Source organism: Heterocephalus glaber, unplaced genomic scaffold (assembly GCF_053883595.1).
Source record: "Heterocephalus glaber isolate CG9 unplaced genomic scaffold, H.glaber_assembly_v1.0 deba00001594, whole genome shotgun sequence".
NCBI lineage: Eukaryota > Metazoa > Chordata > Mammalia > Rodentia > Bathyergidae > Heterocephalus > Heterocephalus glaber.
The window spans coordinates 9,040,960-9,058,602 of NW_028258369.1; the positions used below are offsets into that span (position 1 = coordinate 9,040,960).

At 37.1% G+C, this 17,643-nt stretch overlaps 1 pseudogene across 2 annotated transcripts in view; it reads left to right on the forward strand.

The window, feature by feature from the left end:
- The window catches only part of LOC101724527 (MYND-type zinc finger-containing chromatin reader ZMYND8 pseudogene), a 173,235-nt pseudogene that overhangs the window by 649 nt on the left and 154,943 nt on the right, over window positions 1-17,643 (forward strand). The window lies entirely within an intron of this gene.

Here is a 17,643-nt window from a genome sequence, read left to right on the forward strand (position 1 = left end):
CACTACCTATTTATTGGAACTTTTTTTTTTTTTTTTGGTACCGGGGGCGGGGGGGGGGGGGATCGAACTCGGGTGCTTGCACTTGCGCAGCAGGCGGCGAAATCACTGAGCTAAATCCCCGGCCCCCACTACCTATTTTAAAGGATATCATTTGGTGTTCAGATGTTCTTGCATAAAAACCAAAGGGTAATAATGGAATTTTAAAAGGAGTGACAATTTATACACAACGTAATTCTTCCAAACCTGTTTTCTTCAAAAGTCTTACGTAGCATAACATTGAAACTCTTAGTAATATATAGCTAATTAGGCTTTACTTGAAACAACAGATAATCTAGAGATTATGCAAACTACCACCATTACAGATGTTTTCCCTGTATAATTCTTAAATAGCTCCATTGAGTAAAGGAGAAACTTTTATTTCTGTAATCATTTTAATAACATCAATAGGTTTTGCCGGTTCCTTCGGTAGTTATTTTCTCTAGATAAATTTTATGAGATACAGGACTACCGCTTTTTTCAATTTTCATGAGTTGACGACCCCCTCGGACACATACACAAAGGATTGACATAGCAGTAGTTAAAATATTGATGTTTTCATGCTAGTGATACAAAACAAGTGAAATTTAAGACGTGTGTATTAAGGCTTAGTTTTTAAAAATCCAAACTTAAAAATGTTTGTGAAATTTCTGAAAGACATTTAGAAGATTAGATAAGTCTACACTCAGGTATAGCACCTTCCTTAAAAAATCTAGATCATGATTAGATTTACAATTTTTTTCTCGACTGACCAAGTGTGAAAGATTTCATATGTTACATTCCAGTTGAGTCTAAAAACATTTCATCAGTGTTTATAGAAAAGATAATTTCCAGTGTCAATAATTTATGGAGCGGCATTATATTAAAATTGAATAATTTTAAATTATTAGGAGCAACAGTTGTAGAGAGGTTAAATGTTTTCCCAGTGCTGGGGGTGTGGCTTAGTAGCACAGGGCTTGAAAGGCCCTGGGTTTGATCTCTACCACCACTTACACACAAAAGCAATTTTATGAAAATACTAATAATTAAAATGGATATTTATTGAGCAAGATGCTAAGCATTTTTTATATATTTTATCTTCAAAACATCTCTATTATTAGCCACCTTTAACAGATAAGAAAACCTTACCTGTCACATTCACTTCCTATCCCCAAATCTATTATGCATAGTTCAAAAAATGTTAGTAAATTTTTAAAAGGTTAAGTAATTTGAAGTCATTATGCATGATTGTAACATCAACAAGAGGTGACTCCAGAATATAAGCTTTGAAACCTAGTAAAAAGATTCGTATCAGTGTCTGGAAGTGAACAGTATGAGTGAATGGAGGGTCCATTGAATACTAACTGAATATATTTCATAAAAAAATACCAACTGCAAAGAGGCCCGAGAGTCACCATGAGTGTTCTAGGGTGTTCCTGACCAATACCTAACATCAAGAAACTGAATTGAACAACAAGCATCCATGTTGTGGATCATATTACAAGAGGTTCAAAGTGAAATACCACTTGCGTAATGAGTAGAATATCAATCAAGAAAAATGGCAAAGACTGGGATGCAGTGCCAAAGAAGATAGGAAACAACCCACAGAAGGAGGATTTTGAGAACAGTCCTACATCAGCATAAACTTGTACATATTGCCTTCCTATTTATGTTTCAGTCAAAAATTTACTTGGTCTAATCACCTAAAATAACAATAGAAAATAAGTCTAAAAACTAAAAATGAGCCAAAAATGTGGATTTAGAGTTATATTCTCTAATAGAGTTCACCAAGGCCTTAAGTATTTGTCCTAAATCCTCCTTCCTGAGGTTTCTTCAACCAAACATAGCATTTGCCTTTGATTTTTGACAATATAGCCAACATCAGTTATTCCACTTAATCTTTTCATAACATGACTGGCCTTTCACTTTTAGTCTTGATTGGAAGGATAAGAGGATTAAATCATCATTGACTTCACTTTATTATTCTTAAATGACACAGCTAAATATTTCTTGCACTTTCTGCAACTTTTCAAATAAACTAGTTTTTATATTATTTTTTCTAATTTTCTCAAAATGTAAGGCCTTGCTCCATTTTTGTAAGTATAGAATAATGTGATTATATACAAAGTTTCGCAGGTTGATTTTGCCTTAATGCACAATACAGACTCAAAGACTAGGAGAGTATATTGTCATAAAATACACATCAAAATATAAATGGTATGATGTCATCCATAATTCAATCTAGATACAACTGAAAAACAGTCCTTTTTTTTTTTTGCTTAAATTCTTTTATTGGTACATTTTAGATATACAATACGTTTACATTTATCATTGGGTGCTTGTACCTGTACATGATGTACCTTGGTTCTTATTTTTTCCCCATTCCCTGTCCACCCTTCCCTATTTACAAAGACTTTGTTTCCATTTTTTCCTTTTCTCATATTTTTTTCCTTTCGCTTCTTCCTTTCCCCTTCCCCTGGCACTTCCCCTACCCCTTTGGACATTTTCTTCCTATTTCAAATTATTGATTATTTATTTTAATCATTTTAATCCCTATTTACACTTTCAGTTTCTCACACCAGAGAAAATATTCGGCATTTACACATGGTGTGTCTTATTGTTTCACTTAAGAATATGGCCTCAGTGTGCATCCATTTAGCTATATATGTCTCCAGTTTCTCATTCTTTATGGCTGAGTAGTACTCCATTTTAATTTTTTTAAAAACCACATCTTTATCCAGTTTTCAGTTGATGAGCACTTGGGCTGTTTTGAAGCTTTAGCTATTACAAACTGTGCCGCTATAAACATGGGTGCACATACATCACTGTAGTATTATTCTTTTAATTCTTTTGGGAAGATATCTGGCAAGGGAATAGCTGAGTCAAATGGGACCTCTAGCCCTAGTTCTTTGAGGTATCTCCATACTGATTGCCACAGGGGGTGCACCAGTCTGCACTCCCACCAACAATGGAAAAGGGTTCCTTTCTCCCCACACCATGGCAAGCATTTGGTATTGGTTGATTTCTTGATAGCAGCCATTCTTTCTGGCGTGAGGTGGAATCTCGGTGTTGTTTTCATCTGCATCTCTCCAATGACCAGTGATGTTGAACATTTTTTTATGCTTCTTTGCTGCTTTTACTTCTTTGTCTGAGAAATGTCTGTTCATTTCATATGCCCATTTTTAAATTGAGTCTTTAAATTTGGGGGGTCTGATTTTTTTCAGTTCTTTATATATTCTAGATAGTAGTACTTTGTCTGAGGTACAGCTGCTAAAATTTTTTTCCCACATTGTAGCTCGTCTCTTAGCTCTATTGGTGGTTTCTCTTGCAGTGCAGAAGACTTTTAATGAGATGAAATCCCAGTTGTTGATTCTTTGTGCTAGTTCCTGTGCTACTGAGGTTTTGTTCATAAAGTCTTTTCCTATGCCAGTGTCATTTAGAGTTGTACCTAACTTATCTTCCAGCAAGTTTAGTGTTTCTGTCTTAATATTTAGATCTTTAATCCACTTTGATCTTAGTTTAGTGCATGGTGATAGGTATGGGTGTAGTTTTAATCTTTAGCAGGTTGAAATCCAGTTTTGCCAACATCATTTATTGAAGAGGCTATCTTTCCTCAAGTGAGAGTGGTTGGCTCCTTTGTCAAAGATGAGGAGGCTGTGTATGTCTGGAGTTGCTTCTGCATCTTCTAATCTATTCCACTGATCCTCGGGTCTGTTTCTTTGCCAGTACCATACTGTTTTTATCACAGTGGTTTTGTAGTATAGTTTCAAGTTGAGGATTGTGATACCCCCTGCCCTGTCTCTGTTGCCTAGAATTGCTTTTGCTATTCTAGGTCTGTTCTGGTTCCAAATGAAGTTTTGGATTGTTTTCTCTGTGTTCTGTGAAGTATAATGTTGGGATTTCAATCGGCATTGCATTAAATCTATATAGCAGTTTTGGAAGTATGGCCATTTTCACTATATTGGTTCTTCCTGCCCAGGAAAAGGGATGTCTTTCCATTTTCTTATATTCTCTTTGATCTCTTTTTTTCAGAGTGCTGTAGTTTTCAGTGTGGAGGTCTTTGGCTTCCTTTGTTAGATTGATTCCTAGATATTTCAATTTTTGGATGCTATTATAAAAGGAATTGTTTCCTTAATTTCTCTGTCAGTGAGTCCATTATTTGTGTACAAGAAGGCTATTGTTTTTTGAGTGTTGACCTTGTATCCAGCTACTCTACTGAATCTGTCAATTAAGTCTAGAAGACTTTTGATGGAGTTTTTTGGGTCTTCTATGTAAAGTATCATATGGTCAGCAAATAATGACAGTTTAACATCTTCCTTTCCTATCTTTATTCTTTTTCTTTCTCTTTTCTAATTGCTGTGGATAATGTTTCCAGAATATATTGAACAGGAGTGGTGATAATGGGCACTCTTGTCTTGTTGCTGATTTTAGCGTGAAAATTTTCAGTTTTTGACCATTTAGTATGATGTTGGCTGTTGGTTTTTCATAGACAGTCTTAGTCACATTGAGATAAAGACATTCTGTTCCCATTTTCTGTACGGTTTTTATCATGAACCGGAGTTGGATTTTGTGGAATGGTTTTTCTGCATATATGGGGTTGATCATATGGTTTTTGTCCTTGACTCTGTTAATATAGTATATTACATTTATTGCTTAACATATGTTGAATGATCCTCGCATCCCTGGGATAAATCCGACTTGCTCAGGGTGCATGATGTTCTTGATGACCCTCTGTATTCTGTTTGCCAGTATCTTGTTGAGGAGTTTTGCATCTATGTTCATTAGGGAGATTGGCTTGTAGTTCTCTTTTTTGGTTGGGTCTTTCCCTGGTTTTGGAATCAAAGTAACACTTGCTTCCAGGAATGAATTTGGAAGTATTGTGTCCCTTTCAATTTCCGTGATGAGTTTACAGTGTAATGGTGATAATTCTTCTCTAAATGTCATGTAAAATTCAGCAGTGAAGCCATCAGGCCCTGGGCTTTTCTTTGTTGGTAAATTATTAATTACATTTTCAATTTTGCTCATTGTAATTGGGGTGTTTAGAATTTCTATATCTTCTTCATTTACCTTTGGCAATTTGTGTTTTTTTTGTATTAAATTCTTTTATTGGTACATTATAGGTATACAACACAGTTACATTTCTCACTGGGAATTGTACCTTTAAATAATGCATCTTGGTTCTTATTTTTTCTCCATTCCTAGACCTCCCTTCATGCCCTCCACCCTTCCCTATTTACAAAGACTTTATTTCCATTTTTTCCATTTTTTCCATTTCTCATCATTTCTCCTTTCCCTTCTTTCCTTTCCCCTGCCCCTCCCACTACCCCTACCCCTTTGGACCTTTTCTTCCTATTTTACATTATCGATTATTCATTCTAATCATTGGTACATTTTAGGTATACAATATAATGACATTCATCATTGGAAATTTGCATCTTTACATATTCTCTCTTGGTTCTTATTTTTTCACCCTTGCCCAGCCCTCCCTTCAACCCCTCCATTCCTCCCTATTTACAAAGATTTGTTCCTATTTTTCCATTTTCTCATATTAATCCCATTCCCTTCTATCCTTTCCCCTATCCCTCCCACTTCCTTCCCCTTTGCCTCTTTTCTTCCTATTTCACATTACCTATTATACATTTAGTCCTTATTTACACTTTCAGTTTTTCACCCCAGAGAAACTATTTGGTATTTACACATGTGTGTCCTATTTATTTCGCTTAAGAGTATTGCCTCACTGTGCATCCACTTAGCTATAAATGTCTCTAATTTCTCATTTTTTATGGCTGAGTAGTACTCCATTTCATAAAAAAACCACATTTTCTTTATCCAGTCTCCAGCTGATGGGCATTTGGGCTGTTTCCAAGTTTTAGCTATTACAAACTGCACTGCTATGAACATGGGCGCACATGTATCACTGTGGTATGATTCTTTTAATTCTTTGGGGAAGATCCCCAGCAGTGGAATAGCAGGGTCAAATGGGACTTCCAGTCCTAGTTCTTTGAGGTATCTCCATACTGATTTCCACAGTGCTTGCACCAGTCTACACTCCCACCAGCAGTGGAGCAGGGTTCCTCTTTCCCCACAGCCCCGCCAGCATTTGTTATTGGTTGATTTCATGATAGCAGCCATTCTTTCTGGAGTGAAGTGGAATCTCAGCATTGTTTTCATTTGCATCTCTCGAATGACCAGTGATGTTGAGCATTTTTTCATGTGTTTATTTGCTATTTCTACTTCTTTGTCTGAGAAATGTCTGTTCATTTCAGATGCCCATTTTTGGATTGGGTCTTTAAATTTGGGAGGTCTGATGTTTTTAAGTTCTTTGTGGATTCTAGATAGTAGACCTTTGTCTGAGGAAGAGCAGGTGAAGATTTTTTCCCACATTGTGGGTTGTCTCTTCACACTGCTGGTGGTTTCTCTTGCTGTGCAGAAGCTTTTTAATAAGAAGAGATCCCATTTGTTGATTGTTTGTGCTAGTTCACGGGCAACTGAGGTTTTGTTCATAAAATCTTTTCCTACATCGATGTCTTCTAGGGTTCTACCTAACCTCTGTTCCAACTGGTTCAGAGTTTCTATTTTAATATTTAGATCTTTAATCCATTTTGATTTTGTTTAGTGCATGGTGAGAGATATAGGTCTAGTTTTAATCTTTGGCAAGTTGAAGCCCAATTTTTCCAGCCCCATTTATTAAAGAGTCTGTCTTTCCTCCAGTGAGGGTGTTTGGCTCCTTTGTCAAAGATGAGATGGCTGAGTGTGTCTGGCATTGTTTCTGCATCTTCTCGTCTGTTCCACTGATCCTCAAGTCTGTTTCTTTGCCAGTACCATGCTGTTTTTATCACAGTAGCTTTGTAGTAGAGTTGCAGGTTGGGGATTGTGATACCCCCTGCCATGTCTCTGTTACCTAGAATTGCTTTTGCTATTCTGGGTCTCTTGTTCCAAATGAATTTTTGGATTGTTTTCTCAAGGTCCATGAAGTATGCTGCTGGGATCTCAATTGGAATAGCATTAAATCTATAGAGCAGTTTTGGAAGTATGGCCATTTTCACTATATTAATCCTTCCTACCCAGGAGCAGGGGATGTCTGTCCGTTTTCTGATATCATCTTCAATCTCTCTTTTCAGAATGCCATAGTTTTCAGAGAAGAGGTCTTTGATTTCTTTCATTAGGATGATTCCTAGGTATTTCAGTTTTTGGATGCTATTGTGAAAGGAATTATTTGCCCTATTTCTCTCTCAGTGAGTCTGTCATTGGTGTAGAGGAATGCTATTGATTTTTGTGTGTTCACCTTGTAACCAGCTACTTGACTGAATTTAGTTATTAAGTCCAGAAGACTTTCGGTGGAGTTCTTGGGGTCTTCTATATAGAGTATCACGTCATCTGCAAATAATGACAGTTTGACTTCTTCATTTCCTGTCTTTATTCCTTTTATTTCTTTCTCTTGTCTAATTGCCGTGGCTAATGTTTCCAGAACTATATTGAACAAGAGTGGTGATAGCGGACATCCTTGTCTTGTTCCTGATTTTAGTGTGAAGGATTTCAGTTTTTGACCATTTAGTATGATATTGGCTGTTGGTTTTTCATAGATGGCTTCTATCAGTTTGAGGTAGAGACCATCTGTTCCAATTTTTTGTAGGGTTTTTATCATAAATGCATGTTGGATTTTGTCAAATGCTTTTTCTGCATCTATGGAGATGATCATATGGTTTTTGTCCTTGGCTCTATTGATATAGTGTATTACATTGATTGATTTGCATATGTTGAGCCATCCCTGCATCCCTGGGATGAATCTCACTTGGTCAGGGTGTATGATCTTCTTGATGATCTTCTGCATTCTATTTGCCAGTATCTTCGTAAGGATTTTTCATCTATGTTCATTAGTGAGATTGGCCTATAGTTGTGTTTTTCGGTTGGGTCTTTCTCTGCTTTGGGGATCAAGGTGATGGTTGCTTCCAGGAATGAATTTGGGAGTATTGCTTCCCTTTCAATTTCATTGAAGAGTTTAAACAGTATTGGCAGCACTTCCTCTCTAAATGTCTTGTAGAATTCAGCAGTGAAGCCATCAGGGCCCGGGCTTTTCTTAGTTGATAAGTTTTTAATTACATTTTCAATTTCATTGGTTGATATTGGGTTGTTCAGAATTTTTAGGTCTTCTTCGTTCAACTTTGGTAATTCATATGTATCTAGGAATCTGTCCATTTCTTCTGTGTTTTCCATCTTATGGGCATATAGGTTCTGGAAGTAGGTATTGATGATCCTCTGGATTTCTGCTGGGTCTGTTGTAATTTCACCCTTTTCATTCCTAATTGCATGGATTTGGGCCTTTTCTTTCCTTTTTCTGACAAGGTTGGCTGAAGGTTTGTCAATTTTGTTGATTCTTTCGAAGAACCAACTCTTGGCTTCATTGATTTTTGGTATCATTCTCTTGGTCTCCATTGCATTGATTTCTCCTCTGATCTTTATAATTTCCTCCCTTGTATGAGCTTTGGCGTTGTCCTGCTCTTCTTTTTCTAGAAGCTTGAGGTTCATCTTCTGGTTGTTTATTTGGGCTCGTTCTGTTTTCCTAATATGTGTATTCACTGCTATAAATTTCCCTCATAAGACTGCTTTCATTGTGTCCCACAGATTCCGATATGTTGTATTGTCATTGTCATTTAGTTGAAGGAACTGTTTGATTTCTTCTTTAATTTCCTCTGTGACCCATTGGTTATTCAGGAGTGTGTTGTTCAATTTCAACATGTTTATGAAATTTTTTGAGTTTCTTTTGCTATGTATCTCCAATTTCATCGCACTATGGTCTGATAATATACAGGGGATAACTTCAATTCCTTTGCACTTACTTAAACATGTTCTATGTGTGACTATGCGGTCTATCTTTAAGAATGTCCCATGTGCAGCTGAGAAGAATGTGTATTCTGATTTTGTGGGGTGGAAGACTCTGTAAACATCTGTTAAGTTCATTTGTTCAAGAGTTCGATTGAGCTCTAGTGTTTCATTACTTATTTTTTGTCTAGTTGACCTATCTATTTGTGACAGTGGGGTGTTGAGGTCCCCCACTACAATTGTATTAGTGCATATGTGACTTTTCATGCCCATTAGTATTTGTTTTATATAGTTGGGTGCACTAGTGTTTGGTGCATAGATATTTATGATTGTCATCTCTTCCTCTTGGATTCTTCCCTTTACAAGGATGTAGTGTCCTTCTTCATCTCTCTTAATCAGTGTTGGTTTGAAATCTACTTGATCTGCCAAGAGGATAGCTACTCCTGCTTTTTTGGGGGTTCCTGTCACATTGAGTATTGTTTTTCACCCTTTAACTTTCAGTCTATGAGTTTCCTTTTGAATTAAGTGTGTTTCTTGTATGCCGCATATTGTTGGATTTTGCTTCTTGACCCATTCTGCCAGTCTATTTCTTTTGATTGGTGAATTGAGACCATTAACGTTGATGGTTATAACTGAAACGTATTGACTTGTCATTGCCATGTCTTTTTCTTTTTGTTGGGTTCTCCCCCTTTCCATTTAATTTCTTGTCATGTCATATGGGTACATTCTGCTCTGCTTCCTGGGGTTGTGATCCTCAATGTCTGTTCCTAGGATATTGTGTAAAATTCTTTGGAGTGCTGGTCTGGTATTCACGAAGTTCCTAAGGTGCTCTTTGTCATGAAAGTATCTTATTTCTCCATCCATTTTGAAAGATAATTTTGCAGGGTACATCAATCTGGGTTGGAGGCTGTTTTCTTTTAGGGCTTGAAATATGTCACTCCAAGATCTTCTTGCCTTGATGGTTTGTGTTGAGAAGTCTGCTGTGATTCTGATGGGCTTTCCTTTGTATGTGATTTGTTTCTTTTCTCTGACTGCTTGGAGAACTTTGTTCTTCTGTTGAGTTTCTGGAATCTTAACAATTATATGCCTATGGGTAGATTTTTTTTGATCAAGGCTATTTGGAGTCCTATATGCCTCACTTATCTGTATGTCAAGCTCTTTTCCCCTGCTTGGGAAGTTTTCTGCCATTATTTCTGTGAAGAGATTTTTTATGTCATCTGCACTCTCTCCTGTTTCTTCATTGAGCCCAATTAGTCTTATGTTATTTTTTTTTTTGCATCATCTAGCAGTTGCTGGATTGATTTCTCATGTTCCTTTAAAATTTTGAAGCAATTTTTCTTTTAATGGTCACTAATTGCAATCTTATCTTCTATATCTGAAATTCTGTCCTCACATTGGCTCATTCTGCTGTGTAGACTTTCAGTGGAGTTTTTCATGTCCTGGAAATCTATTTGCATCTGTTTTATGGATTTCATTTGTTTCTTATGTTGGGATTCCATCATGTTCCTCAGCTCCTCTCTAGATTTATTAATCATGTCTTGCACTAGGAGCACAATTTCTCCTGTTATCTGAGAAATTATTTCTGATTTCATTTTTTCCAGATCCCCTTTTGTTGCCAGTTCAGTGGGTCCAGGTGGTTGAGTATCAGAGTGTTCCATCTCATTTCCCTTTGGGGTTGCTGTAGGTGATCTGTAAGTCTGGTTTTGAGACTTATTTACATGTTTTCTCATTCCGACTGGGGTGGGGGGCTGTTAGCGCCTGCACGGATTACCTTCTCTGAGCTGGGTGAGGTGGGACAGGGGCCGGGAGCAGCGGTACGGCTGGTGGCCCAAACGCCCTTTCCTGTGGGCTGGGAGCAGCGGGAGGGATGCTGACTGGGAAGCCCCTTCCTCTGGACCAGGAGCAGTGGGATGACAGTTCAGAAGCCCCTACCTCTGGGCCGGGAACAGTGGGACTCAGTACCTTGGTCTGGTGGTCTGGTGGTCTGGTAGTCTGGTGTCCTCTGCGTATTTGTATTGTGGAATCAGGTGGCTGCCTGTCTGCAGCGGGGTGACTCGGTGTCTTCTGTGTGACTCACCTTTGGCAATTTGTATGTGTCTAGGAATCTGTCCATTTCTTCTGTGCTTTCCATTTTATTAGAGTACAGGTTCTCAAAGTAGGTATTGATGATTGTCTGGATATTTGCTGTATCTTTTGTGACTTCACCTTTTTCATTCTTAATTGCATGTTTTTGAGCCTTTTCTTTCATTTTTTTGTTAAGGTTGGCTAAAGGTTTATCGATTTTATTTATTTTTTCGAAAAACCAACTGTTTGTTTCATTGGTTTTTTTGTATCACTCTCTTTGTCTCCATTGCATTGATTTCTGCTCTTATCTTTGTAATTTCCTCTCGTGTATAAACTTTGGGTTTGTTATGCTCTTCTTTTTCTAGGAGCTTGAGGTTCTTCACTAGGTTGTTTATTTGAGCTCTCTCTGCTTTCCTAATAGGGGCATTCACTGGTATGAATTTCCCTCATAGAACTGCTTTCATCGTGGCCCATAGATTCCTGTATGTTGTAACTGGCATTATTATTTACTTATAGAAACTGTCTAATTTCTTCTTTAATTTCCTCTGTGACCTATTGGTTGTTCAGGAGCGTGTTATTTAATTTTCATGTGTTTGTGGGGGTTTTGCGGTTTCTTATGCTATTGAACTCCAATTTTATTGCACTATGGTCTGATAATACACGGGGGGTTACTTCAATTCTTTTACATTGACTTAGACATGTTCTATGAGGTAGCATGTGTTCTGTTTTGGAGAATGACCCGTGTGCAGCCATAAAGAATATATATTCTGATTTTGTGGGGTAGAACACTCTGTAAATATCTGTTAAGTCCATTTGGTCAGTAGCTTGGTTCAGTTCTAGAATTTTGTTGTTGATTTTTTATCTAGATGATCTATCACTATTTGTGATATTGGCGTATTGAGGTCCCCCACTACAATAGTATTAGTGCTTATTTTGTTTTTTATGTCCACTAATATTTGTTTTGTATAGTTGGGGGCATTCGTATTTGTTGCATATATATTTAGGATTGTCATCTCTTCCTCTTGGATTGTTCCCTTCACAAGGATGTAGTGACCATCTTTGTCTGTCTTAATTAGTTTTGGTTTGAAATCTACTTTGTCTGCAAATAAGATTGCTACCCCTGCTTTTTTCCAGGCTCCTGTCACGTGGAGAACTGTTTTCCATCCTTTTACTTTCAATCTGTGAATTTCTTTTTGAGTTAGGTGTGTGTCTTGTATACAGCATATTGTTGCATTTTGCTTCTTAATCCATTCTGCCAGTCTATTTCATTTGATTGGTGAATTCAGGCCATTAACATTGATGGTTATAATTAATAGATATTGACTCATCCTTGTCATGATGTTTTACTGTTGTTGGCTCTTGTATTTTTAATTTTTCCCCTTTCCTTTTAGTTTCTTGCCTTGCCTAGTGGGTTCCCTCTGTTGGGCCTCTTGGATCTGTGATCTTCATTGTCTTTTTCTAGGATATTGTTTAGAATTGTTTGGAGTGCTGGTTTGGGGTTCATGAAATTTCTCAGGTGTTCTTTGTCATGGAAGTATCTAATTTCCCCATTGGTTTTGAAAGATAATTAGGCAGGATACAACAGTCTAGGTTGGAAGTTATTTTCTTTTAGGGCTTGAAATACTTCACTCCAGGCTCTCCTTGACTTGAGGGTTTGTGTTGAGAAGTTTGCTGTGATTCTGATGGACTTTCCTTTATAGGTGTTTTGTTTCTTTTCTCTAACTGCTTGTAAGATTTTGTTCTTCTGTTGGGTTTCTGGGATCTTGACTATTATATGTCTAGATGTAGATTTTTTTTTGATCATGGCTAGTTGGAGTTCTGTATGCCTCACTTATATGTATGTCCAATTCTCTACCTCTGTCTGGGAAGTTTTCTTCTATTACTTCTGTGAATAGCTTTTTTTATGTCAATTGTTCTTTCTCCTGTTTTTTCATGGACTCCTATCAGTCTTATGTTATTGTTCTTTGCATCATGGAGCAGCTGCTGGATTGATTTCTCGTTGTCCCTTACTATTTTTAAGAAATCTCTGTTTTCATGGTCACTAACCGCAATCCTGTCTTCTATATCTGATATTCTATCTTCACATTCCCTTAATCTGCTGTGAATACTTTCAAGGGAGTTTTTAATCTCCTGGATATCTGTTTGAAACTGTTTCATGGATTCCATTTCTTTCTTATGTTGGGCAATCATGGTTTCCATTTCTTTCTTATGCTGGGCATTCATGGCTTCCAGCATGGTTCTGAGCTCATCTATTTTTTTTTATCTGTTTCTGTTCTACAGCCTCTAATCATGTCTTTCACTCTGCTCACCATCTCTGTAGTTATCTGGGAAATTATTTCTGTTTTGAATTTTTCTAGAGCCTCATTTATCTGTTTTTTTTACTTCCTGAGGTATCAGTTCAGCGTGTGCAGGTGGTTGATTATCAGACTTTTCCTCCTCGTTTCTCTCTGAATTTGCCTTTGGTGAGGTGGAAGTCTGAATGTATGCCTTGTTGAAATGTCTTCTCATTTTTGTTCTTGGTATTGTCCTTGGTGTAATTCCTGGTTTGATACTTCTAAATTGCTTATTGTAAGTGTCTTGGTTGCTTGTAGTTGAAACCCTTATGGAATGATTGCTTCTCCGAGGTGTCTTCCTGACATAGCTGGTCTTTAGGTTTTGAGTCTCTAATGATTCTGTGGCAATCTCATTTTCATTATACCAATAAGGAGAACTGATTAGCTCAATTACAACACCTTAGCCCAAGTGATACAATCAGCAACACCATAGCATCAAGCACAGCTTAGAAAATGACAATTTGTCATAGTTATTAATCTATCGCTTTTAACTGTGTGAATTAAATCAAAATCAAGGACCAGCCCAACATATGTTTATAGTGAATAAACTCTTCAATATAGCAACTTTACCCTTCGGGATGGGGAGTTAGAAGGACTTGGGAGGGAGGGATAGTTAGGTTGAAGGAGAGGGGAAGGTTATCAGTGAGGCCAGAGGACACAGGAAAATCACACAAACTCTAAGAAACTGTTGAAGACAAGAGGAAAAGACAGATTGAAAGAGCAAAGATGAGAACAGAACAAACTACCAGCAATAGGGAGGCTAGAAATTGTATTTCCCTTCCTTTAAAACTAATGACAATTGAGAGAAGGAAAAAGAGAAGAAAAGTAAAATAAAGAAGAAATCTGAATTAGGTCCAGAACAGGAACAAATAGGGAGATTAGGAACAATGTGGGACAGCAAGAGAGTAACTGTGAGAGAGAGAGAAAGAAGAGAAAAGAAAAAAAAAGAAGACGAGAAAAATAAAAATTTGAAAAGAGTAAAAAAAATTAAATTTAAAAATTAATAAGCAAAAAAATTTTTTTTGAAAATAAATAAATGAAAATGAAGGGCCTCCTTCAGGCTATGTCTCTGCTGTCACAATAGACAACGTGAGCAGCAGTGTGCAGGTCTAAGTCAATGAGTGTCAGCAAGCCAGTTGCAGATCCATGAGTTTCAGGCAGATTTCTGCTGCAAATCCCAAGTTGAGCTCCCTATCCTCTTGTAGGGTTGAACTCTGCAAGTTTATACTGCAGGTTCCAGCTGCCCTTCCCCTGAAGATAGTCCAGGTTCCGATGGGAGGTGATGATCCCTCCAACTTACCAAGTACCATGGTCTGCTGTGCCTTTATTGCAGAGATTCTCTTCACTTTTCCAGTGGGCTTCAGTTTTCATCAGGGAGCCTGAGAGAGGCCCTCTCTCTGTTGTTCACTTCTGCTCTATCTTCTGGAGCTCAGGACAATGGCCTTTATGACCCTCTGTGCCTCTGTAGTGTGGAACCAGGTTGCGGCATAGCCAGGAGGCCAGAGGGTGGGGGCTGATTGCTGGGGGCCGGGTGCATGTATGGAGTGAGGCTCTAGGTGGTTGAGGGCCGAGGTCCTCACAGTCTGCCCACTGGTCTGCAAAACAATCTTTGGAAGCAGCCACAGATTCCTTTTGAAAGCAAGCAGAGTAGAAATAGTGTTAATTACATTAATTGAAGACATAATTTTCAAGATGTTTGCAACTGTATCAAGATGAATCATATGAAATGCTTTTTAAAATTATTTTTGGAGTTTTTAAAAATGAGCTATTAATCCAACTTATGCCACTGTTTGTTATAGTTTTGTATTTTTTGTTCTTTAAATTTTCACTAAAAATCTCTTTACCAAAATATTAAGATTTTATGGTTTAATGATTATTCTGATTAGCTTCAGATACAGAATTTATAATTGGTCCTCTAATTGGAATCTGGGTGTCTAATGGATCTGATTTTTAGAGTAATATGAGAGATATTACTTCTGTTTTGCATATTTTAAATATGAGATCAGATAGGACGGAGTCTTCCACTAGAAGAAGGACGTTCAAGTCTTTGTCTCTTTCGGGTCAAAGAGAGAATAATGTGAATGTTTTTTTCTGGAGCTGATAGCTGAGGACTTCCGTATTTTCCAGATGAGAATACACTATAAGGGACTTAATCTTTACTTACTCTTCCTACTTCAAAGACACTTGCTCTGCATTACACCTCAGACGTGCCATGTAAAACATCTTTTACTGTTTTTGGTTATTTAAATTTTAGACAAAATATCTTGCAAAAACTCTAATTTTCCCAGGTTGGTTAGATTTTTGTATTTTTGCCATAGCTGTCTTTAATTTCTACATGTTTTGCTTTCTTAATGAGTAATATTTTATCATAAGTTTTTTTTCTCTCTTTTACTTTTTGTTTTTGAATGGGCTGATCACTGTAACATAGAACAACTATATGGGTAGTTCATGCCCTAAAATAGTGGAAAAAGATAGGAGCTTGGTTTTGCAAAGATCTTTCCTATAATTTCAAAAATAGGTGTTCCATATTGGCCCATGTTGTATACCTTAAGGAGGAAAAATTAGGCAATTCTGAAAAGACTAATAGTGATAAAACATAAGTTATTCCCAAGAATAATACAAAAATGTGATCCAGAGAAACCACAGCTAAATTTCTGGAATGATATTGTTATTTTCTCACATGTGTAATTCAGCTAACAGCTATGAATTAAAAACAAAAGCCTCTGATATAACCAACCACTCGATCAAAATCTGAGTTTCCAGTCATCAGAGATGCAAGTAGTAAGAAACTTTAACTATAAATGGCCCTTTAGTGCACTGCTCTGGTCAGGTCTCTCTTTAGATTTAACAAGGAGAAGAAGTACCCAGAGAAGATAATTAGTAGAATCCTTTCTTTATTGTTTTGCCTCTAAGGTAAACTGTATTAAATCAAGCCATGTTTTTTTCTCAACTAAGATTTATAGCAATCTTCTTTAGGCAAAGAGAAAGTGGCTTGAGTTGAGGTTATCCCAACAGACTCTCTTTCTATGTTTGATTGTTTGTTTTGGGGGAGGTCTTTCCAGTGCTCACCCATACTGCATTGATCACCCTGTAATAAAAATCTCAGAGCCCACTAAGATAAGATTTCTTAACATATAAAATCCTAGCCCACTATGGAGGTTTCCAGTGTACATGGCCACCATTAATGAAGAACATATAAACTCATTATTCAACAAATATTTTTGAGCACTATCAGCGTGCTACCCCAAGTTATATTCTTTAATCAGAAAAAATTTCCTTGATTGTTGGATGTAGATGGCCAAAATTTTCATAGGCTGGTAGGGAAAACAGGAACATTCATAGTTTAATGGAATAATGTGGTAAGTGCAAGAATAGGTGCTATGCAAAGAGGAGTACTTTACAGCTAGAAGAAAGACTATATGGAGGAGATAACGCCTGTTTTAGGTCTTAAAGTTTGATAGCCAACAGTAAGGCTTCTAGACAGAACATTGTGAAGAAAGCTATGCAGTATTAGGTATAGACACTTGGGTGGCTGAAGTTAAACAAAGCAAGATGTGAAAGATGAGGTAGGAGGGGTGGGTGACAGCAAGATTATGGGGAAAAATCTAACAAAGAGCCATTTAATGATTTTAAGCAATGAAGCAACTTAATCATATTTATATGTTTTGTATAGAGTAGTCTAGTAGCCATGGAGAGTATACATTTCAAAGGGATAGATGTGGGAGGGGGCTATTCATTCAGAGGATGTGGCAATAGAACAGCAAAGTGATGACTCAGGTCAGAAATTCAGCTGTGGAGGTGATGATGGAGAGAGAATGGATTTAATATCCAGAATAATTTGGTGATTGTTTAGATATGGGAGGCTATATAAAAAGAATCGAGAATGATTCTCAGAATTCTAGCTTGGGTAAATGGGTAGATAATTTCTTTTTTATATAACATACAAAACAGAAGGAGCATACTTGAGAGGAGGAGGTAATCTGAGATGTTATTTCTGTTTTGGATACTTTGAATATGAGGCACCTGTGAAACAGTCAAGAAGGGGGTTTCAGCAATCAATTTCTTCATTCATATATAGGAAAGTGGAGCTCAGTATGGGCTGAAGATATAAATTTGTGAGTCACTATGAAAACAGAATTATGAATGAGATAGAGATAATGAAAGATGCTGAGAGAGGAAGCACACAGAAGTGCAAGAGAAGTAAATACAGAAGAATGCAGTGTCATGGTAACCCAGTAAATAAAGAAATTCAGGAGAAAAGAATGGAAAATTGTGTGAAGGGTAAAAATAATCCTTTTAGAGTAAGAACTGAAAAAAAAATGGTGGTTTTATCAGCTTTGGATATCCTTCATTGTGTTATTAAGATCTGTGAAAGAACCAAATGTCAGAATAGGGAGGCTTGGTGTATAAA